General features: G+C 39.1%; 1 protein-coding gene across 1 annotated transcript in view; it reads left to right on the top strand.

The window, feature by feature from the left end:
- map2 (microtubule-associated protein 2) overlaps window positions 1-13,478 on the top strand; it is an 89,377-nt gene that overhangs the window by 35,250 nt on the left and 40,649 nt on the right. The window contains exon 3 of the mRNA XM_034203967.1: window positions 7,549-7,679. The gene's annotated coding sequence lies outside the window, so the exon portion shown is untranslated. The remainder of the gene's footprint in view (window positions 1-7,548; window positions 7,680-13,478) is intronic.

The following is a 13,478-nucleotide window of genomic DNA, read 5'->3' as shown; positions in this document are numbered from 1 at the left end:
TAGATTAGTTTCTTTTCCGCGAGGTACTTTTCGACCTGTTCATATACTATTTTTTCCATGACTTTCGAGATGGAGGTAAGTATAGAAACAGGGCGGTAGTTGCCCTGGTCCAATTTGCTGCCCTTTTTGTGCAGGGGGGTTACTCTTGCAATTTTGAAGTCTTTGGGTACTTTTCCCTGTTTTATGGAGAGGTTAATTATGTGAGCTATGACTGGTGAGATGGCGGTTGCTGAGTCTCTGAGGAATTTGGAGGGGATATTGTCGTGGCCAGTGGCCTTGTTAGGTTGGAGGGCGCTCAGTTTAATGAGTACCTCTGCTGTTGTTACCCTTGCTAGACTGAAATCATCTTTGCGTACCCCTAGGTTTTTGTAGTAGGTCATGATGTGATCTACTCCAAAAAGCCCTGAGTGGGAGGGTAATTTATTTACAAGAGTTGTGGCTATGTTTGTGAAAAAAATGTTCAAGTACTTGGCCACATCCAGTTTGTCTGTGATGAGCCTGTTATCTGTCTTTATGTTTAAGTTAGAAAATCTCGTTTTGAGTTTTTTACTGCAGCCAAGCTGGTTATTGAGTAATTTCCAAAGTTCACGGGGTTTATTTTTGTTTTCCTCAGTTTTGACATTGATGAAATTCTTTTTGGCAGTTTTGATCATGGAGCTTACGTCATTTCTTAGTCTGTTTCTTTCAATTTTGAGTTCAGTCACGTGGGCCTGGAGTTCACTGCTCGTGCTTTTGGAAAGCATTGACTGACTTTTATGAAACTCAGAGCATTTTTTGTCTCTGGTTTTCATGGCGGTCAGTATGCCGGAGTGCATCCAAGGCTCAGCGCGATTTTTTACCCTGGTTGTTCTTAGGGGGGCCAAATCATTGAGTATTGCAGAGAATTTGTTTTTGAAACCAAGCCATGTTTCTTCAACTTGTGAGCCGACTGAGCTCATCTGACCAGTCCAGGCTCTCCAGTTCTAGGTTAAAGGCCTCGCTAGAGTAGTTTTTGAGGTCTCTAGATATGACTGTTTTGTGACAGCCGGCCCTTTGTTTTAGCTTTTTGCGGGTACAGAAGATCATATAATGATCACTTAACCCGCATGCTATAACCCCTTTACTGGAGATCCCGGACTTGTCAGAGGTCAGAATGAGATCAATGGTAGTTTGTGTTGTTTCACATACCCGGGTGGGTTGGGTGATTAGCTGGCTGAAGCCGTGCAGATCACAAATCCTACTGAAGGACTTGAAGACGGACGTGTCTTTACGTTGCATATCCGTGTTCCAGTCTCCAATAATAATTGTCTCTACATCCCCCACATCAGCCAAACACCCAGGCTCCGTTGTAGCTTTAGCCGATATGCTAGCAGGGTGGCTAACAACATGGCGGATATTTGTTCCCTCGGATCTCGGTTCTCTTCCTCTCGTCACTGCCTCATGCGTGTCTCTCTGCCGAGGCGTCCCCGGGGGAATCTCGAAGTCTCCGTTTATTCCTTGGTCTCCGCTGTCTCCACGGTCTCTGTTGTCGTCGCGTAGTTGTTGTTGCAGCGGAAGAGATGCTAGTTCTGATGCTAATTGAGATGCTAGCTCCTCGAGCCTGCAGGACTGGCTTCTTGTCTGCACCGGGCCCGGATTCAGATGGATGTCTCCCGCTAACAATAAGACCAAGACGATCATACTTCTTCGGTCTAATTTGCCTGACGGGGGTGAGTACTTTCGCGTCGGGTTTACAGTTAATAATGCATGAATGCTTGCACTTCCAAAAGCGAGGTGTTTCCTTTCCCAGCCGTTGAGAAGGTAAAAGTAATTGTGGTTCATTTTATCCCCGCTTTCATTACTCTCCTTCTCTAAGTGATGTTGCCTCATTGATGAGTTGAGGTAGGAGTCCATAATCCATATTGTCAGGAGGATGAAATATGTAAAAAATCGTGAGGAATAACCGCCAAAGCGGGAGCTCTCGAAAATGCGACCACTCATAGTGAAACCGGATGTGTTTATGTCACCACATAAACACAATACATGTTACTAATCCTTACAGTGTAAGTGTACAACCCAGTCTCATGGCATTTCGTGTTCACCAACACGATTTTTAATCTATTGATTCGTGTTCACCAACACGATTTTCCCCTTTTTTCGTGTTGCACAGCACGATTTTAAAAGCAATGTATTTCTACTGGTAATGACGCTCATGGAAGCACGGCATTCGTTTGTGTCGGCTGCGCTTAAAGGCAATGTGAGCGCATTGGATAACGGAGAATTCTACACCCGGAAGTAAGTATTCCCCTTACTGTCGATTGATTTTACAGTGATATCTGCACTACTCATCGACTAAAAAACACCAGATTATCCTTGTTAATTACACAACATTGATTGGTTTAAATTGTGTGCAATGCTTTTGTATTTTTCCCCTTCGATTCGGAGAAACAAATATTTTTTCGGAGTAAAGGATAGCAGAAGACACTACACTACCCAGAATCCCCAGCTATCGTTTGGACTACACCATGTGCTCTGTTTGACAAACCCCGTGATAGTCCTCAAGCTCTGTGATTGGAGAGTGTGCTCCGAGGGTTACGCCGAGAGCCTCGAACAGCACTTGAAATGGGATGGAACCATGGCAGACTGCCCCCCTTCCCCACCCCGTCCCCAGAACTACACATGCTGGCTATTCTGTTTCGCAACATGTTCTCTATCTATGGCACGTCTCTACTGGGATTTGTAGTTTTAAAAGACATTTTCGTATTTCCCATAATAAGAAGTTGCCAGTATTAAACTGTGTACATCCCTGGAGGTTTAGGGGATAGGAAACACTCAAATGTAAAACATATAATTAATAAATGGGTGAAAATTGCTTGTGCCCATAATGGGCAGCATTAATATATATACACAAATGCCAGCTAAGGTCAGAAGAGCTTTATTTAACAGCTGGTCTTATGTTTGTGACCCCTGTTGTTAATTGATAACATTACATTACATTAATTGATAAGCCTAAAACATGCACTTGTCAAGGCTCAGAGGCAAATTTTGCAAATATGGCAGTAGCCATCGATCAGCTTAAGATAAGATATACTTTATTGATCCCAAGTTGGAACATTTGCGTTACATCAGCATGTGTAACAGTTGTAAATATGCAGTGGTGTTTATTTGTAAATCATTTAGTATAATCACACAAATTCTGTGTTTTATATTTAACTATTCTGTGTTCTTTATTTATTGATTGTTCAATACCTGACAAGGCCGGAGATGAAATATCTACATACATCTTATAAGAGTATAATACATTATGTATAATATCAGTTAAAATAAGTGCTTCAACATAGTTAACATTGCTGGAGGTATGCACAAATATTGATAGATGTCTTGTAATGCACTATTGAGGAACCTGCGACCCAAGTTTTTCATTCAATGCATAACTACACCATAGTTGTGTAGGCCTATATGATATGTCAATAAACCTTAGAAAATCTTGAAATCTTGAAAAGGATGTGCAAAATAGTCATTATATACAGTCTTTAATTAACTATTAGTAGAGAATAACGAGTAATGAATATACTTGATAGGGATCCTATTAATATCTAATAATAAAAATAATGAAATTCAATAACATGCTTTAACCATTAGGTGTCCCTTTATATCAGCTGTGCACCTTTATGGTGTAAATACAGCCTATCTACCAATTGGATCAAATATAAAAGTCAGCCGAATTAGTGTTGATACTGCAAGGAGACGTATTGTGTGAAAAGAAATGTAAGATGTTGTTTAATGGCTGATATATTTATGATCCACGTCACGTTTTCAGTTCCTCATGTTTGTCTAGAAGTCTTCTCATCAGGGCTCTATAAATACAGAACTACGGCAGATATGTAATATTTAATGCAGCCGAACCGTGTATTACAATGCCGTTATGTGATGACTTTCAAAGAGAAAAGCAAGCACACTCGGAATAAAGTATTATTTTATTTAAAAAAAATGTTTTCCAGAAAGGATGCACTTGCCTGCCATTAATGTAGGTTTTCATATTCTCAGATCTATTTTATTCAACTGAACACTCACATAATTCTTAGTCTACTAGATATATTTTTTGAATGATTAAGGAAACAAAAATAACATTCAACCTAATCTGAGAAATTGGGGAGTGAGTCTGCCAGTGACTGGCCACGGCTCCAGAAATTCATTACACCTGCTTGTGGTTTCTCTCTGCTTTCTGCAGTTGTGCCAGCACACTCCACATTTGTATCAAATGAAGTCACCCAGCAACGTTTTTTTCCCCTCTTTCTAATAATTCAAAGTAATTTCGCTTCAGGGCACTTAATTTGCATTTTTATTGGAAACTCTTGACCACACATAATTGAAGTTACATAGGTTGATCATGTAGTGCAGTAGTGCATCATGTCTCACAATGAGATTTAACAGGTACTCTTTATGCAGATTTGTTATACATTTTCAGGCTATTTTGTACATTTGTAATGGGTGATTCAATGTTATGACTTTTTCATGCCACAAATGTTTATAGTCTCATAAAAATGATGTAGCTACTGTATTTTTTCCACTAAACAACTTTTTTTTCTAGAGAGACCTAAAAGTGATTAAACAAATAAAGACAGAAAGGTGAATGCACCATAGAGTAACATATACCATCAAACTAAGGTGAGAGATGTTTCTCTGCCCGAGGGCGTGTTGTCTCCTGCTGTAAAGAGCTGTGTGGGTACCAGGCTACATATTAACACAGAGAGCATACAGCCCTGTCCAAGGTTGCTGTCCGATGTATGACTCACTTGTGACCCTCAGTTGTTGTCGAACCGAGGCAAAGAACGAGAATGCATCTCAGCTTCTGTAAACATTGTTGGTTTCGAAGCTCTGAGGCTTTGGCTCTCTTTGCCACATGCTGGCATTGCATTCATTACTGGCCCTCTGCTTTCTTTTCTCTGTAATGTAGCACAGACTGGACTGAGTTAAGATGATTCTTGAAACTAGAGAAAAGTTGAGAAAAATCTTCATATACCCAATTTGTTTGCATTTAAAATATAGCTATTCTTTCATCATTTGTCAGAAATGTTTATCCAAGAAAAATACTGTGTTGTACGGAGCCCTGGAGGGTTCATAGAGAGAAAAATAAATAAAACGTGGCCACGTTTTACTTTCTCGTGCGCACGCTTTAGTAACTCGTGCGCACGAGTTACTAAAGCGTGCGCACGAGTTACTAAAGCGTGCGCACGAGTTAATAAAGCGTGCGCACGAGTTAATAAAGCGTGGCCTCGTTTTGTGTGTGCGTGTGCTGTTCGTGGTCATTTGAAAACAAATGCTGGTGGTGTCGGATACACACGAACACGCACACAGAGCGGAGCTGAGCACACACACACACACACACACACACACACACACACACACACACACACACACACACACACACACACACACACACACACACACACACACACACACACACACATCATGCGCCCCGGTGACAGGACATCTCCTTCATAAAGGAGGGGGAATAATCGGGCAGTTCGATGTGTGTGTGGTTAAACGTAGCAGCCTCGATCTCTATTCAGCGGTTCTAATGAAGGGAAACGCAGTGAAGTAAACAGTAAAAGGCACAGCTCTTTGCAGCTGGTGCTGCTCTTCTCAGATTCTGCTGAGTTACACGTTACTGCCTCCAGTGCCCTGTACGACGAAGCCAGTTCAACAGACCCTGGACCTGGATATGTTCGATTTACCCGGCTTAACTGACCCTAACAAACGCGATGTCGATAAGCGGTCCTACGAAGCTGGTTATCAACTCAGTAAATCAACCAGGGTTTATCTGTCCGGCTGAGAGCGCACTCACGTGAAAGGGACGGGGTTAGCAACATTTGACCAATCACAAACATGGAGACGCGTGCTGACAGCGCAGCGTCATACTTCATGAATGAATAGTGTAAATAGCAAATCCTGCTTCGTAGTACAGGCCACTGGTGCCGCTGAGATTTCATAAAGTGAAGGAGGTTTTCCTTCTATAAAACAGCTGTGGGCAGCAGATACTGTGAGTCACGGACAGGAATCCCTCAATTTAAATAAAACGAGGCCACGCTTTATTAACTCGTGCGCACGCTTTATTAACTCGTGCGCACGCTTTATTAACTCGTGCGCACGCTTTAGTAACTCGTGCGCACGCTTTAGTAACTCGTGCGCACGCTTTAGTAACTCGTGCGCACGAGTTACTAAAGCGTGCGCACGAGAAAGTAAAACGTGGCCACGTTTTATTTATTTTTCTCTCTATGAACCCTCCAGGGCTCCGTAGTGTTGCCACGTTTAAAAATGTTTTTTTTAAATTAGATACACCGCCACATCTGTTGTTAGATGATGCCATGTTCATAAGTTAGAATCATTGTTAAAATTAACAAGTCTTGAAAAATATCTTGAAAACACAACAATCTCAAATAAAAGGTTAATAGTCAAGATAACACTTGATATAGATACTAGTAGACTTTTAAAGTGATGCTGTGTACATCTTGCTGCAGACAAATGTGCTACACTAGCTTGGTTTTAAACCCCCCCTCATCTAAGAGAAACAACATTAAAGATGAAATGAAAGAAAATGGCGGTTCAGTCTGAATATTAGGCTTCTGCTCCACTGTATTAATCAAGTATATTAGCAACCCAGTGGTGCAAGCATTCTTTTAAATCTCCCCTCCAGATCTCCCTCTTTGCCTTGTTGATAAGAGTATAACCACTTTTTTGTTATACGGTAAAGAAAAGGCTTGTGGTGCTGCTGACTCACTCGGCTTTGGTCCTTTGGAAAAGCTGAAACCATCATCAGCACTTATGCTTTATCCAATAAAGATAAATTGTATATTAACTAAAACGTTATTATTAAGATACAGATCCTGAGACTGAGAGTAAACTATTGGTAACTGTGATGAAAAACATATATAGAGCTTCAGCATGTATCTAAATAGAGAAAATAAAGATTGACATAAATGACACTATGCAGTTTATTCAACACTAGCTTTGTAGAGTTTATATAATTCAGCTATATATTGTTTTAGGCTGTAGTTTGATGTGTTGTAGGTTGGTAGATCTTGTTATATAAATCAGGAACACTTTCGATGATTTTTGGTAATTTTGTTGTGCCTGTTTTTTTGATGATTCAAAAACAATAAATCACCATGCATCCATCTGGGATCAGTGCACACACTGAACAAACAGTACCTCATAAGCAACAGATGATTGTTTCTTGTGTCCTTTATACTCAGCTGCCAGTTTATTGGTTTCAACACGTTTAAATAAATACAGCCAATCACTAAATCCTATCCTCATGAAGATCAAAATGTTCAAGTTTTGTTTTTGAGAGGTGTTTATTTATCTGAAAGGTTGTAGTTCGTGGTGCTGTTGAGTAACACTGTTGTAATGTTCTGTTCTGCCTCATCTATGTTGCTTCTCAAAGCATATCAAACTAATACACTTCATATTCCTTACACTTATCTGAAATTGTCAAAAATGTCTGAATGATCAGCTGCTTTTTTTATCAACTGTTGGGTTTCTTTGAAAAAATTATAATAACTTGATCGGCATTTTCCTCTTTTCCAGGTTTGACTAGGAGGCTGTCCCTCCTTGAATTTCGGTATTCCTCAGTACTCATCTTGACGTCAACCCCTTGAGATTTGGAGAGAGGATTCTTTACATCCAGCTTAACTTCAAGTCCCTGACCACCTGATCAGGTAACCAAGGCAACATGCCATATGTGTTGCCAAATGTGTATGAGTCTTTTAAGCAAAATCACTGATCAAATGATTCGATTAAAATGAACGACACAAGCTGTTTGAAATGCTTATCCATGATGTTGATAGTACTGTTTATTTTTTCAATGAACACTATAGTACTCCTTGACATCACTTGCAAGGTGAATGTAGAGCTTCAGCGTTTACACTGACAGTTTCAGAAAGGTCTATCCTCCTGATGTGTCTCTACACAATATATTGATGTACTGTCAAACACTCCCTAACTATACAAACAAGATATTCTAGGAATAACATGTGGTTCTGACCACAGGAGCATCCAAAATCAATGTTGGCGATATTATAATAAAGACATAATCCATAAGAGTGCACCAGGATTGCTTTGGCGTCTCGCTGTGCATGAATACATGAAGCCAAAAACCAGCCAAAACCTCATGCGCCATATATTGAAAGCCCGTTTAGAACCACATTAATTGATCCTAACATTTGAAATGTGGTGAATACCTGTCAGAAAGAGAAAAAGAAACATTTGCAACAAGAGAGACACACAGAAAGAATGGCCGCAGATGAAATGGCTGTGTGGGTGGATGTACATGTGAGTGCAGGCTGCTATGAGCTGTGAGTGGGAAGTGGGCACTGAGTGGGAAGAGAAGAGCTGCTTTAGTGAGACGATCAGCACCAAGGCCTGCTGAAAGGCAGTCACGCTTTCATGGCTTTTCTTTGTTTCCCGCACTTAAACAAAGACAGAGTTCCAGGTAGGGAGGGTAGTGATGGGTGCTGGATAAGAGGGTTTTGATACGTGCCTGCCAACGTCTGTGTGCTGTATTGGTGAGGGTCAGTAGCTGATGCTTCCAATTACTTTCACGCAAAATCATATTAACAAGACTGCACATAAACATGATAGAATAGACTTAAAAGACTGGACAGAAATGGCACATTTGGGTCAGAACATGTACAAAAAACAAGTTAATAGGAGGTCTTACAACTGAGGCAACTTGTGCAAGAAGCTTTTTGGTTTCGTGACTGATTTACATACGTTTTTGTAGATAACAGGAGAAAAATATTCGTTTAAATCACTATTTTAACATATGAGATACACAAATTCTTAATTTATCCTTATCCCTATGTAGTAAAGAAAATTGTAATAAACAGTGGTGTAGATCCCTGCCAAAAAGAGCCAGGCTCTCAGTGAGCCTTCCTTGACTAGATAAAGGTTAGCTACAAAGGGATCATGAAAGATCAGGGTCATGGTTAAAATAAACTAGCTCTAGGTAAGAGACATGATGCAGACCACAGTCTTTGGTGTGAAAGTCAGCCACTGTTCTTTTGGAAATATAGATCCTTTAAGCGGGAAGAAAGCGGTGTCTTTTTGTGTTCTACCCGTTCTTATACGGTTATAGGCTTTTAAAGGCCCATCTAGAACTAATGACATAATACCTGGTTTAAAGCTGCTAAGAGGCATTATTTTATGCCGCTCAACATCTTTTTACCTTCATGGCAAAAAAACACAAGTGTGCATCTTTCTTTGAAGAAAAGCCTTTGAAGCTGCATCTAAAGTAAACCAAGCTACACCTCTTCCTTTAAAGCTGCTCTAATAAGGGCTTCTTTTGACAGCATCTTAAAGCCTGCTCGAAGTGAGCTTCATTTCAGGTTTGAAAAAAGGACACAGTAAAAAATAGATACCAATGGGATTGACACTAACATATTAATCTAACCCTTTTAGATAGTACAATCACTAATGCGTTACTGTGAAGATCTACTGACAAACACACATTGGCTCCAACAGAAACAGTACTAATGAATTGTTTTACCTTTTGACATTTTCCTTTGTTTAAAGGAGTTTGATAAGACGATTGCCACCGCTGTTGTTTCTTCATCTTAATCCATACAAAAATATCTGTTTGCCACACTTACATTTTGCACTTGCTCTTTGTTTTGTGTTCATTCTCAATCTTTATACTAAACTAAGCTCTATTTACCTTACAGGCATGAGATTTGTATATTAATTATAATAATAATTAACAAAGTAAATAACCACATTCCTAAAAATGTTTAAACGTACGTGCATTTCATTGCTTTTACATGCCTATACACATATACAGACATGCAAGCCACACTGTATATACAGTACACACACACTCACACGCACGCACACACGCACGTGCGCGCGCACACACACACACACACACACACACACACACACACACACACACACACACACACACACACACACACACACCAACACGTTCTCACTCCCATCCCGTCACATATTGACGGACGGTCAGGGCCCCTCCCCGTCGCTATGTGACGTACAGGGTACCCCTTGCCCGTCAGGCTTCTACGGGCAGGGCGTCCCATAGACCTTCATTGCGGACAGCGGACCCCTTGACCGTCAGGCTTCTACGGGCAGGGCGTCCCATAGACCTTCATAGACCACGTGATCAACAACAATGGCCGACCTTCGTGTTATTCTCGGTGGAAAAGGCCTATTTGAAGGTTCATTTGGCCAATAAAATGCGTTTTGATGTCATTTTGTGCGATTAATATGAGTTGTTATTTCTGATTATTTGTGCAGTACATGTACATGATGTTTAGTTTGCTAGTTATGACGAAGATTACTTCATGAATGTGTACACATTCATGGTTGCTAAGGTGGTTGCTGTGGACGCTGCAACAGCTCCCAGACCACGTGATCAACAACAATGGCCGACCTTCGTGTTATTCTCGGTGGAAAATGCCTATTTTAAGGTTCATTTGGCCATTAAAATGCGTTTTGATGTCATTTTATGCGAGTAATGAGTTTTTATTTCTGATTATTTGTACAGTACATGGACATGATGTTTAGTTTGCTAGTTATGACGAAGATTACTTCATGAATGTGTACACATTCATGGTTGCTAACGTTTTTTTGGTGGAAATGTGTTTTTTCACAGCAAAGTCACCCTCTGTACTTGGACTTATTGGGAGAATTTAAAGGCAAGAACATCCCAAATATTCATTTAGGTCTTTATTTTAGACCTTTAGTGTTGCCGTCTGTGAGGAAAATAAACGGGGCTCAGAGCCTCGTATTTTTAAAATCTTTTTTTCCTTCTAATTTGTTATTCTTCTCAAAATAGCACACTGTTATTTACTCACCAATAACACACAATTATCCTTGCTTTTATTTATTGGTTTAATTCCATAATCTCGGGCTTTTTTGGCGTTCGCCAGGAACTGAATTTCAAAATAAAAATAACCGGAAACAGACGTAGGCCTATAAGGGACATTTCGAGCATCATTGCGATTGTCAACATTTTTGAGTTTAGGATGGCCGAAGACACTACACTACCCATAATCCCCAGCTATCGTTTAGGACTACAGTCCCCGTGATTAATCTTCAAGGTCTGGGATTGGATGTTGGAGTGGCAGTGCGCCAAGGTTACGCCGAGCGTCAAACAGCTGTTTGAAATGGAACGAAACCACGCCAGACTATCCAAAACTGGAATCGAACGCCCCCCCAGAACTACACGCTACACTATTGTGTTTCGCAAAATGTTCTATGGGACGTCTCTACTGAACGTTTTCCCCACAATTAGAAGTTGCCAGTATTAAACACATTGGTGTTATCAAATGTAAAACATATAATTAATAAATGGGTGAAAATCGCTGTCCCACATGACAGCTCATTGATACTTTATAATTCTACTCCACTACAATTCAGAGGTTAACCTGGTATTTTTACTCCACTACACTTATTTTAGTTACTTTGCAGATTCTGATTAATGATGTGACATATAAACAACCCTTAAATCAGACTTTAGTTACACCTGAGTAAAATGCAGGTAAGGTGATTGTCAAGTGCCAACAATCAGGAGAGATATTTGATAGTTGGTGCTTGAGAAGACTAAACATGTATCTGCAATTGACATGAATGGAAACGAGTAATAAAGTATATTCATTACTCGTTATTCTCTACTAATAGTTAATTAAAGACTGTATATTATGGCTATTTTGCACATCCCTTTCAAGATTTTCAAAGGTTTATTGACATATGATATCATATACACAACTACGGTGTATGCAATCAACAGTTTATTACAAGACATCTATCAATATGTGTGTCCCTCCACCATTAAACTGTCATATTCTGCACATTTCTTATTCTATCTATCTACATAAGAGTATAATCCATATGTATAATATCAGTTAAAATAAGTGCTTCAACATAGTTAACATTGAAGGAAAGCAATATATTAGACGTTAAGTACTTTGTCAGGCTTAATATTTATCTGTAGATAGATACCCCCAAAGTTTTTTTCTTATTTAAAAGAAGACCTTAATCTGTTATTTAATGTTTAAATAAAGGTTAATTCGTTTTTCTGTTTTGCACCTCCTCCTATTAATATCTTTGTACATTCTGCACTAAACTGTTTTATTGTAGAGATCACTTATAGTATCTTCTTGATTTTTTATATTCTATATTTATACTTTTCCCCCTATGAAAGTATGTACTCTTAATATTTTTTTAAACAAATAAAACACATAAATTCAATAACGTGCTTTAACCACTAGGCGTTGCACACAAGGTACACACAGCCATAATAACTTTGTATTATTAGTGTTGGACACTTGTATGTACAACATCTGAAGATGTGTAGTTTTATTCATGCTTTCACATAATTTTACAGCATATTGCTATACTATTTCAGACTCAGTATTTACATTCTTACATTCAAAATGCAATCCAATTCAAATCAGTAATATCTTTAAAAACTACAAAACCTTTTATATAAGCTGTGCACCGTTATGGTGTAAATATAACCTATCTATGAATTATATCAAATATAAAAGTCTGCCGAATTAGTGTTGATACTGCAAGGAGACGTATTGTGTGAAGAGAAATTGAAGATGTTGTTTAATTGTTGAAATATTTATGATCCACGTCAAGTATTCAGTTTCGGTGGCATTTCTTCAGTTTTTCCAAAGGTCTTCTCATCAGGGCTCTATAAATAAAGAACTACGGCAGATCTGTAATATACAATGCAGCCGAACCGTGTATTACAATGCCGTTATGTGATGACTTTCAAAGAGAAAAGCAAGAGCACTCGGAATTAAGTATTATTTTATTATTTTAAAATGTTTTCCGGATTTCATATTTAATATAAACACCAAATCCCAGCATGCATTGCGGCTAAAACATCCAATCAGCGTCGTTGAGGATCTTGGGTAATCGCTCGAAATGCCTACGTCTGTTTCCGGTTATTTTTATTTTGAAATTCAGTTCCTGACGGACGCCAAAAAAGCCCGAGATTATGGAATTAAACCAATAAATAAAAGCAAGGATAATTGTGTGTTATTGGTGAGTAAATAACAGTGTGCTATTTTGAAAAGAATAACAAATGAGAAGGAAAAAAAGATTTTAAAAATACGAGGCTCTGAGCCCCATTTATTTTCCTCACAGACGGCAACACTAAAGGTCTAAAATAAAGACCTAAATGAATATTTGGGATGTTCTTGCCTTTAGATTCTCCCAATAAGTCCAAGTACAGAGGGTGACTTTGCTGTGAAAAAACACATTTCCACCAAAAAAACGTGTACACATTCATGAAGTAATCTTCGTCATAACTAGCAAACTAAACATCATGTCCATGTACTGTACAAATAATCAGAAATAAAAACTCATTACTCGCATAAAATGACATCAAAACTTATTTTAATGGCCAAATGAACCTTAAAATAGGCCTTTTCCACCGAGAATAACACGAAGGTCGGCCATTGTTGTTGATCACGTGGTCTGGGAGC

This window comes from Gymnodraco acuticeps, unplaced genomic scaffold (assembly GCF_902827175.1).
Source record: "Gymnodraco acuticeps unplaced genomic scaffold, fGymAcu1.1, whole genome shotgun sequence".
Taxonomy (NCBI): Eukaryota; Metazoa; Chordata; class Actinopteri; order Perciformes; family Bathydraconidae; genus Gymnodraco; species Gymnodraco acuticeps.
Note: the sequence above shows the minus strand (reverse complement) of the source record. Positions and strands in the feature narration are given on the sequence as shown.